At 28.3% G+C, this 22,570-nt stretch overlaps 1 protein-coding gene across 6 annotated transcripts in view; it reads left to right on the forward strand.

Annotated features, from left to right (window-relative positions):
- Positions 1 to 1,790: 1,790 nt before the first annotated feature.
- Positions 1,791 to 22,570, forward strand: part of LOC132942494 (potassium channel subfamily T member 2) — a 176,224-nt gene continuing 155,444 nt past the window's right edge. For all 6 annotated transcript variants that reach the window (XM_061010917.1, XM_061010921.1, XM_061010923.1 and 3 more), the window contains exon 1: positions 1,791 to 2,368. The gene's annotated coding sequence lies outside the window, so the exon portion shown is untranslated. The remainder of the gene's footprint in view (positions 2,369 to 22,570) is intronic.

Below are 22,570 nucleotides of genomic sequence, written 5' to 3' on the forward strand. Positions count from 1 at the left end.
TTGAGCTGAAGATTCTCGTTACTAAATATTGTACCTACCTTCGGATATAACTATCATAATGTAATATTATTTTCAAAGAATCATTGAAATCTTATGACTGATCAAAAAATCGTATATGCACCACCAATTTAAAGGTGTGCATCATAATATTGTATTATTGTCAGGAATAATGGATTATATATTTTAACAGTGGCATTTTATATAGGTATATGGCCTATTAAAAATATGTTCAACACACTAAATAATTGTCTACTACAGTATGCGCAATAATAATATAACTTTTTTTTATTTACATTTTACGAGATGATATTCCGTAATAATATAACTGAGAGCGACGCGGATTCGCGAACAAATCGCATAATAACTACATAATTTGTTCAATGTTATGACAAAAACATACATAAAATATTTTATTACATTTGATTTTAAATTAGAATACAGTAAAATATCATAGTAAAAATGTATTATTTTTTTTTTTGAATAAAAAGAAAAAGTCAACAAATATTCATTGTATAATATACTATAGTATTATATTATATTGTGAGCACGACTTTCGTGGTGTTTTTCTATACGGTTTTTAGTACAACGTAATATTATTAGCCCATTATTATTTAATATCATTGTAAAATGGGTCATGACGGTAAAATATTATTTTTGGAGTTAACGTTTACACGTTGATCTAACCCTGACTGTCACCGATTTGGTGTAAACGACTTGACTTAAGACTTTAGAAAACCAAACATTCGTCGTACATTATACTCGAATATCAGCATACAGAGTTTTTGGAAACGTTGAATAATATTTAATAGTTTGACGTTTGGCGTACTTAGGACATCACATTTTTAATCGTCCTTATCGTTCGAATATGCAGTTCACACAAAACGGGTTTCGAGTTTTTTCATTTCCCCAAAACACCCTTGACACAACAAAACATCAAACGTGTAAGACCTGGTGACCCACCCTGTTCATATAATGATATACAGGGTGTCCCGTTAGGATTACCCATTAGCCGTTGACTCGCCGCCCCGACAAATACCAATTTTTTGCCATTTTACTTATTAACTAAAAAAATATTAAAAACCATGAGATTAATGGAAATAAAAGGTTGAAAAATCTAAATTTTTACAAAAATGAACTCTATAAAATGGTTACCTTCAATTTTTTAAAAAATGAAAAAATACAAAAAAATGTTTTACCAAAAAATTAAATTAAATTAAAAAATAAAATATGTGTAGTCCTCATTGTCTCTGTGAGTCTAATAAAAAAAAACAGATTTATGACATATTTATTACCTATCTCAGGAGTTATCGCAATGGTTCTCGCGGGACGCCCTGCAGTATACCTATATGATATTATATTTATATAAGAGACGACTGTGGTACACTGGTACCTATATAATACGTCGTAAAGATTATTTCTGACGTGTGGTAAGTAGAAAGCATATTATTATTTTGAATCGACTGCGAAAGTCAACGTAGCGTTTTTCCCATTAGATCCGGTGTTTTGTTATTGTTATCGTTATTTTTATTTCGTTCTCTCGTGTCGTATGCAGACAATATAATATTATTATGTCCCTGTTGATAAGCTCTCAATTTCCGTTGGTTAGGTATAGTAGAAAATATGTTTCATAGTCGAGAGCGGCGGCGGCGACGGCGGTGGCGATGTTGGCGGTGGTGATCGCAATAATAAAACGTTCGCCACGTCCGATCGGGCGCGTTTACGCGAAAAACCTCCGCCGGCGTATTTCGCCCCGGCGTGGCTTGTTACTATCACACGACCCGCCGAACACGTGAGAAACCCGCTGACTGCCGCGCGGTGCGGTCTCTCGCCTCATTCGCCAAGCCGGTCGCGACGCGTACCATGTGGCCGCGCATCGTCCGAAAAATTCCACGTCTGACCAATAACTGATTTACACCCGCGCACACACACACACAAATACAAACACACACACACACACACACAGCTCGCCGATAAATCATAATAATATTAATAGTACGACGGTAATAGTAATATACGTTCATTTCGTTTTCGTTATATCGTCGTCGCGTCGACGGTTTTTCGTTTCGTATATATTATTCTGTCCATCCTCTCCTCAATCTATTTAACTATCTATCTATCTCTCTCTCTCTCTCACACACACACACACAAACTCTTTCCCCGACGAAAACGACGCCACGACACCGACAAACGGCATCGATCATTACGCGTGGTCGTATATTATTCGCGGTCCGGTCCGCGTCCGTCTGCTGTTCCGTCGCCAGTGTCGCACCTACCCCGCGCTCGCCATGATCGGCCGCTGAACCGGGAAGAGTCCGAATGACGGCGCGATCGCCCACAACCGCCGTGTAGCCGACCACGCACGACACAGGTAAGACTACCACACGACCACCGGTGCCAATATGTGACCTACATAGAGTCCGTTGTAGGTTTCCGGTCCGCTTATGCGCGATATCCGGTCCTCGTATACGCGATATCCGGTCCGGGCGCATCCCCGACGGACGAAACAAATGTATTTCCCGAGCGTTCCCACGCAGTGGGGGGGGAGGGATTTTGGCAGTCTGACTGCGACGGGAACAAGTCATCCCCGGTTTGAGGTCCGGGGGCCGATTTAACGGGGTTGTGTGTGCAGACATTTTCCGACGGAGGACAAATAATATATACCACTTCTATCTTACACATAAGTACTATCAAATATTTGAACGTCACGCATATAGCATTTGAGCGGGTCACCTACACACCTTACGATTACTGTTACATTTATCTATACACCCTTGTAATTCAACTCCAACATAAATTTCTAAGCAGAATCGACATTCAGACATAAGTACCTATGTATTGTTTACATAAAAAATTCGGTAATAAAGTATACGTAGGCACCGCTGGCAGTATGAAATGCATTTAAAATAATGACTACCTAACTGAAATTATCATCATATTTCAAATACAGTGAAACCTGTGTATAACGGACAGTCGAGGGACATTAAAAATGTCCCATATATACAGGCACGTTGGAGTACCTATCTTTTTGCCCGGAAATTATTATATCTTCGAGAGAGGTGTCCGTCGATCATACAAGTTTCACTGTATATATTTTTGCATAATTTGTAGGACGGTGATAGTAAAAATAAAATTATAAAAATTATGAACAGTATTCGTACCGAAAACGACCACGTTATACAGTTTTAGGCCGATGATAATGCGGGCCCTGGGGAGATAGCCTCTCTAACTCCCCACTTAGTCTGAGTGCTATTCTTGCACACCCTCCGGAGACGTCTTCGATCTTTGCATAAAAAATATCTGTAGGTGCCCACTTGACAATATTGTGATGATAGGAATGACGTTATTATGATAAAATGAAAGTGGATGACATAATTTAACGTGTCCAATTATGTTATGATATTATGCCACAATACACCTAATAATAATATATAAGACATGATGATATTATTTTAACGATCGAAAGGATCGGTCGATACAACGTTTTTATTGCGTACGAATCTGTGACGTAATTGTATTAACTATTGCAAATGCTGTTATTTTACAAAGTTACCGAAAGTTTGTCAACCGTTTTTCCGACTTTCAAACATTATAATGCATCAACATTATTATAAGTTGGTACCTTTATAGCTGATACTTTTATAACAAAATACTCCTTCCTTATAATAATTATTGTGCCTACTAAACCATGATAAAATCAGCCAAACTTTAAATACAAAGCCCTATTTCAATTAATCTTTTACTGGAATTAAAAAACTATTTTTTTTAGAAATAGATGTTGTATATGTTTTAGTGTAGGTATAATATTAAATTATGAATGTTCAAATCTACAATATAACTTTAAAGTACTGTTTAAATTTAAAATATAAGCTTTTAACTTAAATCAACTGATTTAACATTATCAATAATTATACCAAAAATATTTATTTTTTAAAATCGTTTAGTTTTAAAGCTAAAGCGAAAAATAATTGATAACTTTTATAGGTACATTAAAAATATTTTGGTAATAGAGTATTTAATTTTTGACACTATTAATGTACCTAATATGCTATTTTAAGTATACGTTACGAGTTTCATATAGGTAATTTAATTTAACTAAATATATTTTAAAAAGTCATTAACTGTGATGGTATTATTAAAAGTGAGGTTTCATACTTTATTTATTTGTAGATTTAGATGGTAAAACTTTTTCAACTGTTTTAAATTTTTTGTATATCACTTTTATGAATTAACTTTTTAAATACCTAGCTATTAATAAATAAAATCCTCGTAGTTCAAATTTGTGTTAACTATAAAATTATTTTTTCACCTTTGACCGCAAATTATAAATACATTTAAAAAGACAGTATAATTAATAGATCCTGTTAGAGTGTAACAACATTACGAATTTCACAATAATAATGCAGGGTTCGTTATAGTTTATAAATTAATTAACCTCGATATAGCGTTGCAATGACACAAGACCCAAATCCTTATTAGCATAAATATTGATTCAGTTTTTAGATAATCACTTTAACTAACTCTTAATATTAAGGATGTGAACTTATAAAACTAATGAAAAAAAATTATTTGTTTAGTTTATTTTTAATGTATTTAAAATATTATATAATATGGAAAACAATAAAATATAATATACCTACTTCAAATCAACTGGAACATTGAATATTTAAAACAAAGTGTCATATTAGTATATTACTACACTAGTTCGAAACTTTAATAAATTGATAATAATCAATAACTGTTTTTTTTTTTTATCTAAACCATTATGAATTAATTTAATAGTATTGATTGTATATTTTTTCAACAACAGATAAATTACATTTATATTTTTTTTTATTATTCATTTTTTTTAGTATTACATTAGCTATATAATTTTCTTTTGAAATTATAAAGTGAAAATGAGTTAAAAGTAATCTGTAATCAGATAACAACGAAACTAAGTATTCGTATTTCTTATTTTAATTAAAAAGCATAAAAGATAATTTTTCTTTTATGCACTTATAGGAAATGTAAGATGCTTGATGTTTTGCCGTTATCAAGAAAAACGTGTCCTTGTAATTTATTTAAAACAAATCGATAACATTGAGTTAGTAAAAACCCCAATCCCAAGCCATGGGGAAAATATTATTTGAACGATTCAACAAAACTTCGAAGTTCCTTATGATTTAAAATCATGTTTTTATATAATTTATTCCTACCTACGTGATAGCTTAATGATCTGCCACGTTGTTTCTTTTTTCAAAACTACATATTATTATGCCAACTGTTTCAATTAGAACAATAAGCTTAAGTGATAAAAAATAATAAATAATGACATGGAAAGAAAAGACAGAGAAAAGAGGCCTCGAAGTGGAGGTACCTACTTCATTTTCATAGGTGTTACTTGATATTTCTTCTGGTTTAATTTCTAAAATTCATCGGCTTAAGACGTGTTTGACAATTTTATACTACACATATCTTATTGTATATTAACCATTAAAAATAATCGTTCATTATGCTTATATATTTTAGATTAGAAGTGGAGCAATGGTTAGGTAAACAATGATGTGTATTTTGTTATTATTGTGTCTGAAGTTAACTCTATAGGAGCAGTAACAATACTTCGTTTTACTTCGAAAGTGGTTTATGGTAGAAAATTGCTTCTGGTTTGAAGTTGGAGAAGAGAGAAGGAGTCACTAATAATAAATTCCCAGAAATATTTTTAAAAAAATGTTGGGAACAATGGGGAATTTTACGCAAAAACAATTTTGTTTTTTTTTTGAAAAGCAAAAATGAAAAATTTATGTTTGTAAACGGTAGAGACTTGAAAATTGTATTGATTTAACTTTTGAGCTAGGTCAAAAAGTTTGACAATTTAATAAAAGATCTCACATAAGTGGTTCTTTGGTTCTTATAGCAACTCAAACAATTTAAAAATACATAGTCACGATTTTCTTTTATAAGTTTCGAAATTCTGAGAATCCTCTAACTATTTTGCAGTTAAGAATTAATACATTTTTCTTAAATTTAACAAAGGGTTTCTACATTTTCCGACTTTTTTTTATATACTTTATGAAAATATTAATTATTGAAAAAGTGCGGGTCAGAGCCAATTAAAAATAATATACTCTTCTTGGACCTAAACGAATGAATTAATATTATTTAATTTTAACCAAACCACCTAAACAGCAAACAATTAATAACTTATAATATTTCACGATTTTTAAGAAAATTATGACAACATTTAAATTTATTTTTAAAAACTGTATAATGCAAACAAAAATGTTTAGGGTTAATTTATTTAATACAGAAAGTGAACTTTTGCCAATTAATTGATTTATTTTGTGTTAATGTTCTCACCGGTTAGTGCTTTCTATGAATAAATCCCCACAGTCAAGTAATATATTTTATTAACTTGGACAGTTAGGTATTTCTTCAGGATTATTTGTATCTCTACACCACTTTCGATATCGAATTTTATTGGACATTAAAATAATGTATTGGGATTTATAAGGTTATATTTTGGATTTTGATTTCGATTTTGGGGAGCAATGGGACAAATACCACATTTTTTCTATGTGTACAAATCACACGACATTACACTTTAATGGTGTAATATTACTCACAACAGTCAATAGAAGAACATTTAAATAATCCTAGGTTATCATTTTCCTTATTTTAATCTACTTTAAGGGGATTCCATACCGTGATTTTCCGTTTTTGTCTAACACACTCACGACATAGGATTTTAGACGGATTCTTTGCCAAACATATCAATTGATATAATGAAGTGATAAGAATTCTGAAAACAAATTTGAATTCGTCGTCAAGACTACTTGAAATCGACTTTCCCACTATTTTTATTTTTTGATTTTAGCTTCTCCAAAAATTGAAATATAAAAATGTTTAAATACTCTTTTTTAATATGACGTTTTCTGGAATTTGCGGGGATAATATCAAAAATGTAGGAAATTCGATTACAAGTAGACTTGATGACAAATTCAAATCTGTTTTCAGATTTTTTATCGCTTCATAAATCAATTGGAATGTTTGGCAAAAAACACGCCTAAAATACTATGTCGCGCGTGTGTTAGACAAAAACAGAAAATCACGGTATCGAATCTCCTTAACTACGTTTATTGTCTAATCGTGTATTATTTATCTGCTTATTGAACAATTAGATTTATTAATTTATTGCAATAGTTCGATTACTTCACTACTTCACTACTTCACTACTTCATTACTTACCCACGTAGTTCAGATATTATCGTAATGTTGTTATCCAACTATAATTTGCGTGACAAAATATAGTGAAACCGTAAAATATACAGTCCTTTGAGTTTCGAATACCAGATGATAAGTATAGCCTTTGAGTAAGGTGTCCCTTTAGTTGATGTGAGAATTCGATAGGATTATTTTTCAACGGAATAGCCACGGGACGACAATATTATTATTATTATTTGTTTGCGACGTATTTTTCAACATGGGTATTAAAGTATAAACACAACGAAAACGCCTGAAAAACGTGTTTCTTTATAGTTGTATACTTATTTTCATCTGATGTATCTGTTGGTATACGTTATTTTCTATTTCCCAGTACTTCTGAGTTCTCGCTCGCTAATAATAAGACTGTTGACCGGAAGTGTCCGTATAATGAGATATGTCAAGCATTCGTATTCACTGCACGTTGTACATCTCAAGGACACTTCTGTACAGTCGTATAAAATAATTTTCTTTTCATTTATATGCCAGTGGTACACATACGATAATCATGTTCATTTAAGGCGATTGTTACAAGTATATTATATTATATTATATATTTATAATTAATAAACGTAAAATTTGAAAATGCAACTTTCACATTATTATTTTTGCAAGAATTTTACAGGACATATTGTACCAACGGACAATCGAACTATACAAATATGACGTGTACCATACATTATTCGTTAAATTAAATAAATAATATAAATTGTAGCACCTACAAATGTTTTGAAAAGGCTTAAAAATAACGAATAACTTTATTTTTTTCATTAAACGCAAGTATTTTTTTGGAACGATTTTTTTAAAAATAGTATTCAATTTAAATTATGTTTGAACTATGGAGTGAAAATCGGTTGAAATAACCAATCAATTTTTAAATTAAATTAATATATTTTCCTCGTTTTATAATTTTCCATATCAATAAATATATTATATAAGCCAAATATGTCTTATTTGTATCTTTGAAATATTTTAAGTATAATATAGTATAATAAACTATACAATTTTTTAGATAATTATTTAGCTTTTGATTTATATTTTATATTTAGCAACTTGATGATACTATGAAGCATTTATAATTTGATAAATTTAAAATGTTAGCATCATAACAACCAACACAAAACATAAATATAAAATGTATATGTTCCTCTCCTGTCTCATACTTTTAATTAGAATAACTTTTTGATTAACATGAATTCTTAAATTCTATTTTTGTTTTGACGATTTCATTTTTACTTAATAATATTTTGATTCTTTTAAATCCTATAAAATATCAATTTTATTTATTTAAAATTGTTCAATAATATTTTTGAGCTCAAAAATGTATAATTAATAACTATTGTATATTTGTATTGTGTTTGTTTCATAGAAATTGAATACCAATTTCTTAGCCAAAAATATTTAAAGTAGGTATAAGTTTACAATCTGTTGCGATAAAATCTCTTTTCAGACTAGAATTTTTTTTATTATTATTGATTAACCCGCGAAAACATAGGCCATTGGGTGGTTTTTCAAGTTTGGTGGAGGGTATTGTATATTTTGTAAACACGTGTGTTTAGTTTTGACAGATTTTCAAATTAGGCACCCGTAGGTTTCTGCCATGGCCGGTCGGGGATGGCGGCCCCTCTCTCTAGAAACTGTCTGCCTAGAGAGAGGAGCCGCCCGTGGTCGAGATTCGAACCGACGTTGTAGTCCGCTCGGCCACTCCATCCCCCTGACTAGAAATTATTTTCATATATACAATCTATACAGGGTGATTCACCAAGCATGCTCATCTCATTTTATACTTTGATAACGTATTTATACAAATTATGATTATTGGATTTTTTTAAATGAAACCATATTATTTTAAGCCTCTTGGATGTTTTATTTAATTTTAGACTAATTTTCCTTTTTCTTTTTAATTATTAATTTAACTGTTTTTTAAGATGTTGACATATTGTATATAAATCGAAATTCAAACGAGTAGTTGCTGTGTTATTACACTATAATGTACTAAGGATGATTATAATATTATTATTGTCCTCAACAATAGTTTTATATTATCAACTATATAAAATAAATGAGATATTTAGTCTAGTACATAATAAGTAGGTACTAGTTATTATATTATTCTGATAATTTTTAAAATTTTTAACATTTAAATATATTTACATTGATTCATATATTTTACTGATCATCATACCCCCTACGGCCCTACATTGTATGAACATAACTATAAAATACTCGTTCAAATTCGATTTATATTTATCAAATTTGCAAAAAAATATCATCTACTAAAAAATTTTCAATGAAAGATGATGGTACACATTTAAAAAAATTAAGTTTGTCGGTGTTACACAACATTTATAAAATAACTTTCAAAATCCAAGTATTTTAAATAATGCTCATTAAGACGTGTGGATACTTAAAAATTATTACAAAAATTGGAAGTTAATTAAATTCAATATTAAAGGATACATTTTGAGAGGGGTAGTGTATGCTTGGTGTATGCTATCATGTATATAATTAAGATCAAGAATTTCTGATTAAAATCCTGATGGACAGTCCACTTTACTTCGTCTGGTTAGTATAAATTAATTAGACTGATATTCCTCGGGCTCCTTGTTTTCTTAACTCTAATCTCTCCCGTGGTATTTTATAATATCTCATTTGCCAGGCTTAGGGATGATACACAACCATTTACCAGCTCATGCCTTTAATTTGGGGCTTAACTCATATATCCACTGCCCTCCTCATCCCAAAGATGATATTTACGATTTTCAACACATACTTACTTTTCCATTCCATGTCACTGTACCAATTATTCACGAGCTCGCTATTTTATTTCTAATCCAATATTGAAGTGGATTTGCATGAACTCGTATATACTCGTATATCATCAATGCATTAATTTCACTTAAAGTTATAAATTAGTTATTAAAAAACAGTTTAACCATCGCAAGCATCGAGTTTTATTATTTTACGAGACAGTTAAATGCACAGGGTTCAATTTATAATGTATATAGTTTGCAACTTAATATATTTAATTGGCAGTTTAAAAATTGCTTTTAGCTAAGATGATTAACGCAAGCACAATATTGAAAATAAAATTTATACAAATACACGATCCTTATAGCTACTTAAAAGTCATCAAAATGTTATCACTATAAATACTGATGAATTCAGTACTTACTATATTTATTTTATTAGTTTTAGTAAACTGTTAGTTCCAGTGACAATAAAGCAATATTAGCATTATTTTATTGGTTTTTTTAAATTTTTGTTTTTCATAGGTCTGTCGTATGTACAATAATTTTACGGTGAAACTATATTTTATATACGACAACAGTCATATTATATAAGATTATTATTTATTTCAAAAATAGTTTTAAACGTATTTTCTTATAGGTTATTAAACCGAACTAAACATTATTCAACGGGAATCGCATTTAAAATTAAAATCGTAAACTTGACTTGTTTTTGAAAATAAAAATAAAAATATGTCCCAAAATGACTGGAAAAAAATCATCGATACAAAAGAAACCATTTGTTGCCATCCAAATAGCAATAAAGTACGCAAAATAAAATCAACTGCCGACTTAGAGATGACTTAAGATTTCTTTATTAGATGACATTGTTCACATAATATCATAATAGATACATTATAATATAAGTTATCTATACTCTAATAAATAATAATAAATAAAGAAGAAAAATTGTTTGTTCAGGGTGATATCAGAAACAACATAACCGATTTTAAAATTTATACTACCGTCAGAAAGTTACACTATCCCAAAGATCTATAGGCTATATTTTATCTCGATAAGTGGCCCATAATTTTTTTAATTTGAAATTTGAGAATTTTTTATAGAAATAATAGAAATAATAAATAATAATATATTTTTATTTATTATAGGGTCGCTATTGATTACAAGAAATAAAATATTTATTATGGTTGAATATATTAATTCTAGACCTTTATTTTATATTTGGTCAAAAGCATCAAAATCACTGTGTTAACAATGTCTAATGAATATTAAGATGGGAAAAATCGACGGTAAATATAAATAAATAAATAATATGGTAATAATATTATAATAATTATAAATAACTTGGTAAACTTTGAAACTTTAGAGTTAGACATTTTACAGTTACGCACATCGCGGAGTCTGCCAAATATAATAATAAAATAACCTGACAATAATCACAAACTAGACTCACTGGTAACGCCGGGCGGGATGGCTATAATATATAATATAATCGAACGTGTCCTGACTGTCTCACTGACTGATCAACGCAAAGCATTGATTCCTAGCTTGAGGCTTTTAATTTTCACGGTACCTTCGTACCACTATGTAAGTGTGCACTAAAAAGCATTTCCCAAAATTCGTAATTTGATGTGGTGATTACAACAAGTATAAGGCGATTCAAGATGCAAATTTTTAAGTTTGGAAAAATATTACGCCGATTATTAAATAACGAACTGAACAAAGTTTGAATAATATTGAGTTGGCATCTTTAACGGTAAACGAAGTGCATGAGGTAAAATAGTAACTTATCGCTTATAACATTATTTTATCATTATATTTGTCAGAAGTGATTTCAATTTTCATGATTACCTACCATTTCTGTCAGTTGATACTCTCAATAATCCGCTAGTATTATCCATACAATCTGTGGAACTTCAGTTAGTAGTAAGTGTACCTATAACACATTCACGGGTTATCGTATAGCAAATAACTTCATCACTCTACTCGTATTATAATCTTAGACGAATACCTCCAAACTGAAATTCTGGTAATATTTTATACATTGTTTTTCAATGTTTGAAGTTTCTAGTGATATGATACAACATGTTTATACGAATGTTAAAAAGCAGATTGTCAAAGTGTTTCATCATGCTATGGGTACAACTGCAAGTAAAATTGTTGCTAAAATGTTCACAGTTTAATTTATTTATTGTTTTTGATTTGAAGAACATTAGAGAAATTACTGTGAAAACCAGCTATTTTACAATGTTTAGAGTGACGTGTGTACGGTAGGTAAATGCGTAGATTGCGTAAAATGACATGAATTACAGATGGAGGGAGATACCCGAGGATGCGACCCTTCGCTTACTGTTTCTAATTATTTATTTATTGACGAGGAAATTGCCGTGAATAAATCTTAACATTTTAGCGCACGTGTAGGATTACTCTGGGTGTATTTAAAATTTATTTTATTATTACACTTACAAAATATTTCCCTTTCGAAACTGTCTGTAAAGGTTTTTCGTTATAACAATATCACAGTGGTAGCGAAATACCATGATATCATAATATTATATTCAACCGGCGCGCGGCGCCCTACAAAACGTCGGCGAGCTAATTCTCATTCACAACGGCCAACGCTGACAGCACAGCGACGGCAGAGTAAACCGTTTGAAAGTAAAATCCGTCATAAGTCCTTATTTCGTACATCACAGTACTGTACACACACACACACACACACACACACACCCACACACGTTGTCAAATTATTATTGTACACACTGCGTTACTTTCTACCTTCATATACAGGGTGATGGCAAGTCGCTCTTCAGCCGTCTGATCAACCTAGGTGGCTAGGTAGGTGATGCACGTTGTAAATGCTATTTTGTCTTACAAAATAATTTATATTTCAATAATAACTTAATATTCATAACTACTGCGATCATAACTAAATATCGAATACTTCGCCTCGACTTCAAAATTAATCGAACGTTTGTATGCGAAATTCTACAATATTAGATATGATAATTATGTAAAAAATACCAATAAACAGCAAAATAAATCTCCAGTCCTAAATAATATAAAATAAATAGATTAAATCATTTATTATGGTCCATTATTATTCTCTGTAGTTGCGATGTTCAGTTGAATTGGTATACCTATATCGTTAGTTGATTCTTTCGTTTTCCGATCACTCTGTATCGGAGCTATGGACATGAACAATACAATTGCCAATTTGATGTCACGATCAAAATTTGACTTTATATAAGTGTTAGTAATAACCTACCTAATGAAAGTGCAATAGTAATTGAACGCGTTAGTTGGCCGTTTGCGAGTTCCGTCGATTTTAGTGTATGTGTAACCGTATTTAATTAGACTAACATAAGACGACGATTAACGGAACAAAATGGGTATGTTTTTCAATAGTTTTTGTTTAAATATCCAAGCATTATTATTCTTCAAGGAAATAATTATCTACCCTTATCCGTTGCGGTTATACATAGCCACTTAGATTTTTAAATAATTGTATAACGTCTAATTTTCATATTTAGTGTTAACATTATATTTTATTACTGTAGGTAGGCAGGTGGTATATTTAACTATAACTCTTTAAATTTCTAAAAAAAAAAATACTAAGAATCCCAAAAATTCATATCTAATTAAATTATTTATAAAAAAAATAGAACGGTATTTTCAAAAAATGGAATAGTATTTATATATTTATATTATTTTATATATTATATTCATATAAAAATAGCAGCAATAAATTAAAATCAAATATTCTTGCACCATTGCACATTGCATAATTTAAAAGGTATTTCGGTTTAATTATTTTGTTATGGACTTGTTTTATGACATATTATAATAGTGATGAGCTTGGGTCTTTTAGGTAAACATTTTGTAGTTTTGACATTATAAACAAGACAGTTGATTGTTCATCAAAAATACTTCGACCATGCGTAACATAAATTACGGCACTCAAATCTATACGCTTTTGTCACATGATATTAATTATCGTGGAGATTTTCGAATAATATAATAATATTAACAATATGCTCATCACTATGTACATTTTGAAGCTTTTTTTTATGTATTATTAACATAATCATGTGAAGACAATAAAAGAAAAAAACCTAATAATGAAAGTGAATTTTGCGTTATAATATCTGTCCAAACCTAACGCATATCCTGTGGTCCATCAACACTAAATACTTCCGTAGTTCCATGGGAAATGGATAATTTTGAACATTATTTTATCTATAAAATTTGTTGTTTTAATAAATAACGATATAATCTTCAACATTTAAAAATGCATTAATTAGGTAACTACCAATTATTACTATCCAAAAGCCAATAAATAAGTATTTTAAAAACATGATTTAGACATTTTCAACAGATTATAATAAATATTATTATTAATGATAATGTGTATTTGTAAAAAATGTTCTAATATATTAAATATTATCAATTTTACTTTTTAATTTACAACTATCAACATAGTATTTAAAATATTAAATTTAGATTAAATTTTAATTTTTAACTAATAGTTTTCCTTACTATATTTTTCAATATTTATTTTAACATTCAAGCGGGCCATTATTATCTGAAACAAAAGTAGTCGCGCGTTGTATTTTTACAACTGTCCTTGTATATTATTACGATTTATGATAATAAACACTTATCAAATATTAATATATTTACTGTATTTTAAAGTTTTAAGCTTTAATTAATTTAATTTAGTCTTTGTAATAAAATACAATTTATTACAATATACTATCTTATTTTTTTTTTTTAATTTATAATGTTGTTTTTTCAGTTTAAAACGTAGATAATAACATTTTTGAGAATTATCTATGACCATCGAAAAATTAAAATATAATATTATAGTGAAATAAATATATAAAATAAGTACAAATTGTTGTGTTATTTACAACAGAGCGCCCGCTGGAAATGTAATACGATATTGTACTAAAATTATAATAACTAGAGATATAGTATGTTGATAATCTATTTAACACACAAAATAACCAAAAAAATGGGTGTGATAATGTGTGTCACTGCAATTTAAAATACGAATTATAAAAATAAATAGACAATAGTAAATATTTAAATGTTAAGTTTATTTTACAGTAAAAAAAAAATGATATGAAATTGTTAAAAAAAAATTAAAAAGTAAAATATAAAAAATAAATAATAATTATATAACAAAAACCCACAAATCTAAAATTTTAGAAAAATGCCCCACATTGTACAAAAACAACAAACAAAATGTACTATAACATGAAAAAATTACGTTAAGAAACAAAACAAGCATTTATAAAGAAAAAAAATGGAAAAAAAATTAACGATACGAATTTTTAGCTAAGATAACATTTTATAGGATTAAAGAAAAAATATTGTAAAAGTCATCTCTATAATAATAACAATTCTAGCCCGTAAATATTATTTTATTATATCACAGTTAATAAAATGATTGTTGCGTAAAAATATTTACAGCTTACGTACAATGACTTATGGGACATGTTGTATGGTATACGTTCATCATTTTACTATAACATAAACTAAGACCATTGTTTGCTCTAGAACGAATCAAACTCTTGACCTTATACTGAAATCGATACTCAATAGACAGGAACACATTACCCTGACAAAATCGATATTATATGTTCTAATATTGAATAATCATATCATATGCTAGGCCTTTATACCTTACACAATTTCATTTTAGAAAATCGTAAATGAAAAGATATTGAATTTTATTTTCAAGAAAGTGTACACACCTATTGATGCTTAAAATGTATTTGAGTTGCCTATACGGCATATAATATAATATCAATTATACACATATGCATAATATATTAATGGAATTCATATTAGTCACTATAATATAATACTATTATGATAAAAATGTTGAATATGATAATAAAGTTTTATCGAAATAATATATAGTAAAAGTTCCCTATAGTTATAGTACATGACATTAAGCATTCAACAATGTCACATCGTGATCGTATACTTCTCACGGTTGCCAATCTGTGTAACTTGAAATACAATTTTTTTATTCCATAAATCAATTTTAAAGTTTGAATATATTCAGTTAGTTTTAACAGAAATTTAATTTTTGAAGACGTAATTATAGTTTATATTAATTCAAATGTTGATGGTGACCCTTAATTATTGTCTACGTGGTAGAAAATTGAACGAATGGAAGCGATATTATAGTAATTTGTTGAGATTGCGTGACTATAGTCATGGCTTCAGGTATTAGTCATTATAATATAATAATTTTCATCTATTATCGTATTATGTATATGCTATATAACAATATATGCCATACGTAATACACACACACACACACACATACTTCTTTTAAGAAAGCCTATTTTACCTATTTTTAATATCAGAGTTTTTATTTATAAGTTTATAACATTCGGCGCGTGACGTTATATTATTTCAATTTTATACAAGGTAGGCATATCGATTTTTACTTTTCAGTGGTATCTACTACCATCGAGTGTATATATATATATTCAATGCTACTACTTACCTTTAATGGAAATGTATCAATATTTTTGATATTTTTTACGCATAAATAATACATTTTTAAGTTGGCTTTTCTTTCAAAATCTTCAACAGAAATTGTTACTAAATATGTTATTTTGAACCATACTTAATATGCCGTTATCAATATTAAGTTCAAAAGTCTTAACAATCATTATATTTTATTAAAAGAAATGTATTTATTTAATTTTCATTTTAATGTGATTTAATTGTACAAGATACTTTAAAATATTGCCATTACCATAATATGTTTCAATTATTTAAAAAACAAAATGTGTGTATGGTTCTTATAACTACTATAAATAATATAAAATATTTAAATTTAAAATTAATTTCGTATCTTATTCGTATTTACAATTGGTATACACATATAACTTTATAATTGAAAGAATGATAAGTAATAAATATACTTAATGGAAAACTAAAACAAATTAAATCACACAGATTTACAAAATTCAAACACATGCATTTATATTTTAATTGAGTGTTGCAGAGTAATAGCTTACACAAACATAGTTTATCATACACACGATTGTTTTCCATTTCGCAAAGTATAATTCGTTTTTTGAATCAATATTAGCAGGGGATTTCGCCGAAATTCGAGTAAGCATCAATTCATGTTCTCTAGAGGTTTGCCGAATCTACCTTGGGGGCCCCAACTGAACCAATATCTACCGTTTTATGTTATCCCGAGGCATCATACTTTCGTCGAGAGAGAAATAAAGACGGAACGCATTTTTTCTTTAAAAAAAAAATCTTTTTTTTACACGGCTTTCAAAATAAATTATTCCTGTTTCTGAGTACATTTTATTCATTTAACAATATTATTGTATGTGTTTAAAAGCCAGCCAAGCAGATTATGTCACGGTTAAATGAAACGTGAAAAACAATATTACAAGACGTGTTGTTCGCATGGAATGTAATGAATGTAAAGAATTAAAAGTAGGTAGGTGGTACCTGCGTCGAAAAATTATGATTTACTTCGATAAAACTTTAATATTTATCAACTATATGGTCGCGGAGTCGTTAACGAGATAATTACACTGGTCATAATAAACGTAAAGTTTCCTACACAACATTCCGCAACTATTTTGACGTGAGCACAGTGAAATGTAATCAGTTATGTGAATATAGGAGAGGAAAGGGGTATTCAATCATTATTTCTGTTGTTCGACCGGATATTATATATTATATGCGCAGAGTAAAGTGTACGCCATATGAACAACGGTGATAGAACAACAGTTGCGAAATATTATCACGTCCTTTAGCACGTAGGTATAATACACGTCCTTTAGCAAAATAATATCGGATTAGGTCACCGTGCGCATAAAATCCTTTCCGAGCACAAATATAGCTCTTATATTAATATAGCTCGGCAAGTTAATTTTGAAAAACCAATCAAACCAATTCTATTTTCCAATTTCATTTGTATTTTAAATGCACATACGAAATTGTTAATGGATTTATGATTTATTGTCGAAATATATTTTTACTCAGTTGCGCTCGTGGAAAATGGCGGGCTCGAGAGTTTGTACTATAAAAACTTTGATATATCCACGCCACATATAGAATATAACGTCAAACTAACGACAGTGTTTTATTACGATTTCAGTAGAAGTGGTGATTTTTTTTTTAAATACATTTCAACTAAAACACCGGAAAAGGTCACACAATGGGTGTGTCAGACTTTAAAAGTTTGATTTCCAATTATTCGCAATGTTAATCTAATACACTATTTGGTCCTCTTTTAACGTTATGTAAAATGTATTCATATATAAATATATAATTTAGGTAATATAAGTATTGAAAATATCCGATTTATTAAATATGTCGCTAATATTATAACTAAATAAGTGATAAATATTTGGTATAGAGGGGTACAATAAAAATGTATGAAAGCGGTTTATCAACCAAACAATCCATATAATATTTTTAAACGATTATGTAAGTTTATAAATAATTAATCAAGTGTGGAGAAAAGTGCCTATATTAAAATTCTCGAACGTCTTCTATAATTTTCGTTTTCATTTAAACTAAAAATAAGCACCCAACCAAAAAGTAACATAATATGATAAACAATACAAAATTTAACTGTATATATTATAATAGTATACTTATCTACATAATTATTTATATTATGAACAAATTAATTTGTTAACTATAGGATCTGTATATAATGAATGTTATAGTTTTTTTTTACATTATTCGATTATACAAAAAATGTAAAAGTCCAACCCTAAGTGAATATTTATGAATAGTTGGTGTACATAAACTCAAAGCTGGGCAGTAACCAGTTAAAAAGTTAAAGGTTAAGTTATAACTTATAAATTACTTTTTTTGACGACTTAACTTTACTAGTTAAATTTAAAAAAAAATAGAATGTTAGAAAATAACTTTGTTAGTAACTAAGTTATTTAATTTCATAAATAATTATATCTTAATTTTGTTATTTTTGTTAAAATTAAAGTTATTTACGGATTTGTTGTATTATGAACTGTACATTTGTTGCAATAGTTTTTCAACGTAAATTACATATTATTTTTATCATTATAACAGAACAAGATGGACATACTATAAAAATATAAATATTAGCTCTAAAATTCCAAGTAATAATAGGTATTTTTTTATACATATTTATTATAATAAATAATCCCTCGTTACCATGCGCTGTATAATGTCTACAGTCCCTTATTCATACACCTCTTGCTCAAAATTAATATAATATAGCAATAGTAAAGGTATTTACTTTGTTAATAACCAGTTATTATAGCTTAAAATTCCGAGAACTACCCTGACGGATCGATATCAGCCGACGAGTGTACAAACTACGAACCATAATGATATAATATTATATAAAAAAAAAAACTTAATAACTTTTAATTTTCCTAACTTATAAAGTTATTATTTTTCTGAAAATTTGTAACTTGACTTAGATACTTAAATTAATTTATATTTTAAAGTCAATCTTGAGTTAGCTTAGTTATATATTTTTTTAGGATAATTTAAATTCAACTACTTAAACAAAAAAAATGGTTAACTTACATTGTTTCAATACACTTATTATTCATTATATAACTAATAAATTAAAAATATTATAACTATTGATTTAATTTTAATTTTATATACTTTTCGATAGTTGAAATAATTGAGTCATTATAATATAAAAATATCTTTAACTTCTAACAGATATAAAATTATACCAGAAAAATGTTTTAATTATCAAAAGGAGTCTGTTTATTATCGAGAGTTCAAATAACATTGTTTTTACAATTCTGCCAGAAAAAATTTTAATTTCGGTAGATATATTGACAACTAAGAAATTTCCATTTTTACCAACTAGGCACCAAATATACAAAAAAAAAAAAACAGTACCTATTTTAAACGCATTGAAAATTTGAAAATAACTGAATTCGTCGATTGCTTAACTCACATAAAATACTATAAATTATTACAGTTATTTGATACGTTTTCTATTAAGCAATGAAGTAGCACAAAGTAAATAAAAAAACTTCAAAGCAACCACTTAATTCTAGGCATAGGTTATTCTATTGAGTATAACATATAGACAGCAGATATATAATGTATGTATTTTATATACCATAAATATATACACATTTTAGTCATATTTTAATATCCAATTTACAAAAGAAATGACATTTGCGTGCTTAGATCGTAGAATTCAAACCTTGAAAGTCGAAAACACTATAATTTTATTATTAGACATCCATTTAAGTTGGAAAAAATATTTTTGTATCATAGGTATTCGTATTTCCGTGTAAATAACTAATGGGCCCTACTGAACTTGTTTGTATCAAATATGTTTATAAATTCTACACGCAAAATATACATCGATATTAAAAGAAAATCTTCAATTTAAAGCAGAGAAAATAATGAATTGAATTTTATTTGATATTTTATTTGCAACTTGGGTAGGTGCGACGTAACAGTATACATGTAACGGGAAAAACTAAAAATATTTTTCTCCAGGATTAACGTTATTTAAATTAATTCGAATTTCCTTGAACTTCCAGAACTAAAAAGTACTTGTTTTTCTGTCTTTCGTTGATGAGGTTTTTTATCGAGTTATTCGGTCTAATAGGTACAGTACAACGTACAACCATGTCCGCCACGGTAGGTAATAAGATAAAACTGAACTTAAATAGTTTTATTACATTTTGAAGGTAATTTGTTTTTGAGCAATGTAAAACATGAATAACGTTTATAAAAATTTACAAAACACGTTTAAGTTAGTTTTAAATTGTGATAGGTATTATGATTATGATCAAATTTATGTGATATTTTATTTTTACCGTACGACGGTTAATGCCTAACCCGCATGAGCCAGTTAGTGAATAATAGGTATCCGAGTATGTAGTGCATTCCAGACATTCTAGACTCCGGTATACCATGATATAAACAACATGGTATCATTACTTAAGTGCAGATTTGGTTCAAACACGGCACTTGCTTACCATTTACCAACATTATCATAATGTCATTAAACTATTATTACTGTACACTACGTTACATCACGTGCCTATACCGAAGGATCTAACCGTTAAAAAGTTACGATTATGCCTTGTTGTTTATATTATCACGCGGTAAACAATAATTTAGATTTTGAGCAAATCGATGGATGTGTTACAAATTTACAATGATGAGTGTTTTTTCTTATGTGTTCGTGTACAAAAATTATAGAAGAAAAATTGATTAATCTTTCAAGTTTAGAGGTAGTTTGTGATATATCAGATTTATACCTAGTCGGTATTTTGGGAGGTGGTCAAATAATATATTCACATTACGTTTCAAACTAATCGGAAAAAATATTATGGAAAATAAGACATTTTTACTCGAAATTGATTCAATCAAAATAATATTGATATACAATTTATAAAATGTATAGGTATTGAAATATTTAATTTATTAAATTAGTAGTAATTAAAGCTTGGAAATAATTTTATGTTGCTTAGAATTATTTTCAAAATACAGCAAATCAACTTCATTGTAAATTTTGTAGTTTATATTATTAATGTCAATGCCCAACTGAATTTTAGATAAAAAATAATGCACATTAATCATTATTAATTACTAGGTATTATTTTAAATTATTAAATTATTTTGTGTTTGTGTGCATTTGATGAATATACTTCAATGTATAGTTGATGGGAAATAAGCATAATAAATTGTAATCATATAATATGAAAAGAAATAGTTTTAGATTAAAAATAGTGATGAATAAATTAATATTTTTTCTAAACTTTAAATGAAAAGAAAACATAACTGACTTAACAATAACAGTTTCTTTTTGATCTATCAAATATTAAAATGTAGAAACTAATTGTCTTACAGTAAAAAACTGACTAAAGAAGTTTAATTGTATTATTACTTTTTAGTTTTTAAACCATATTTAATTCAATAACTTTTCTCCACGAATATGTTTTTGAACGTTTATAGTTTTAATTAAATGGACATTTCTTTAATTTAAAACTCAAGGATTTATATAATATTGTTATGATATTTATTAAATAAAATGTGTGTCGAATTTATTTTTAAAAAATGTACCTGATATTGTTCTATTGTGTACATTTTGAACAACTGTTATAAATAGTTAATAAAACAATAGATTTAATTTTAGATTTTTGTGGTAGGGTTTTAATCAGTATCAATCTACCATTTTAGTTTCTGAGCGGAGCGAGGAAGCTAGTGATTTTACAATGAAGTTTATTATTATTTTTTTAACCTTAACTTTTAGCAAATTGGATCAAGATGGTACTTTAAAGAGATAATTTTTCGATGTTCTCAATAGTTATTTAATGTCACAGGAAAAACTATCGACACATTACGAAAACCTGCTAAAAATGGGATTATAATTTGTAACGCTTTGTTTATCGCCAAAGCAACGAATAAAAAATAATAATAATATTATAATATTAATTCAACTAACAGGCTATAATAATTAATAATAACAATATAAAAAATCCAGACTGACAAACCGTCTCCGCTCAGAATTGTCTTTCTTATACAATGATATTATATCA

The sequence above is a fragment of the Metopolophium dirhodum genome, chromosome 4 (genome assembly GCF_019925205.1).
Source record: "Metopolophium dirhodum isolate CAU chromosome 4, ASM1992520v1, whole genome shotgun sequence".
Taxonomy (NCBI): domain Eukaryota; kingdom Metazoa; phylum Arthropoda; class Insecta; order Hemiptera; family Aphididae; genus Metopolophium; species Metopolophium dirhodum.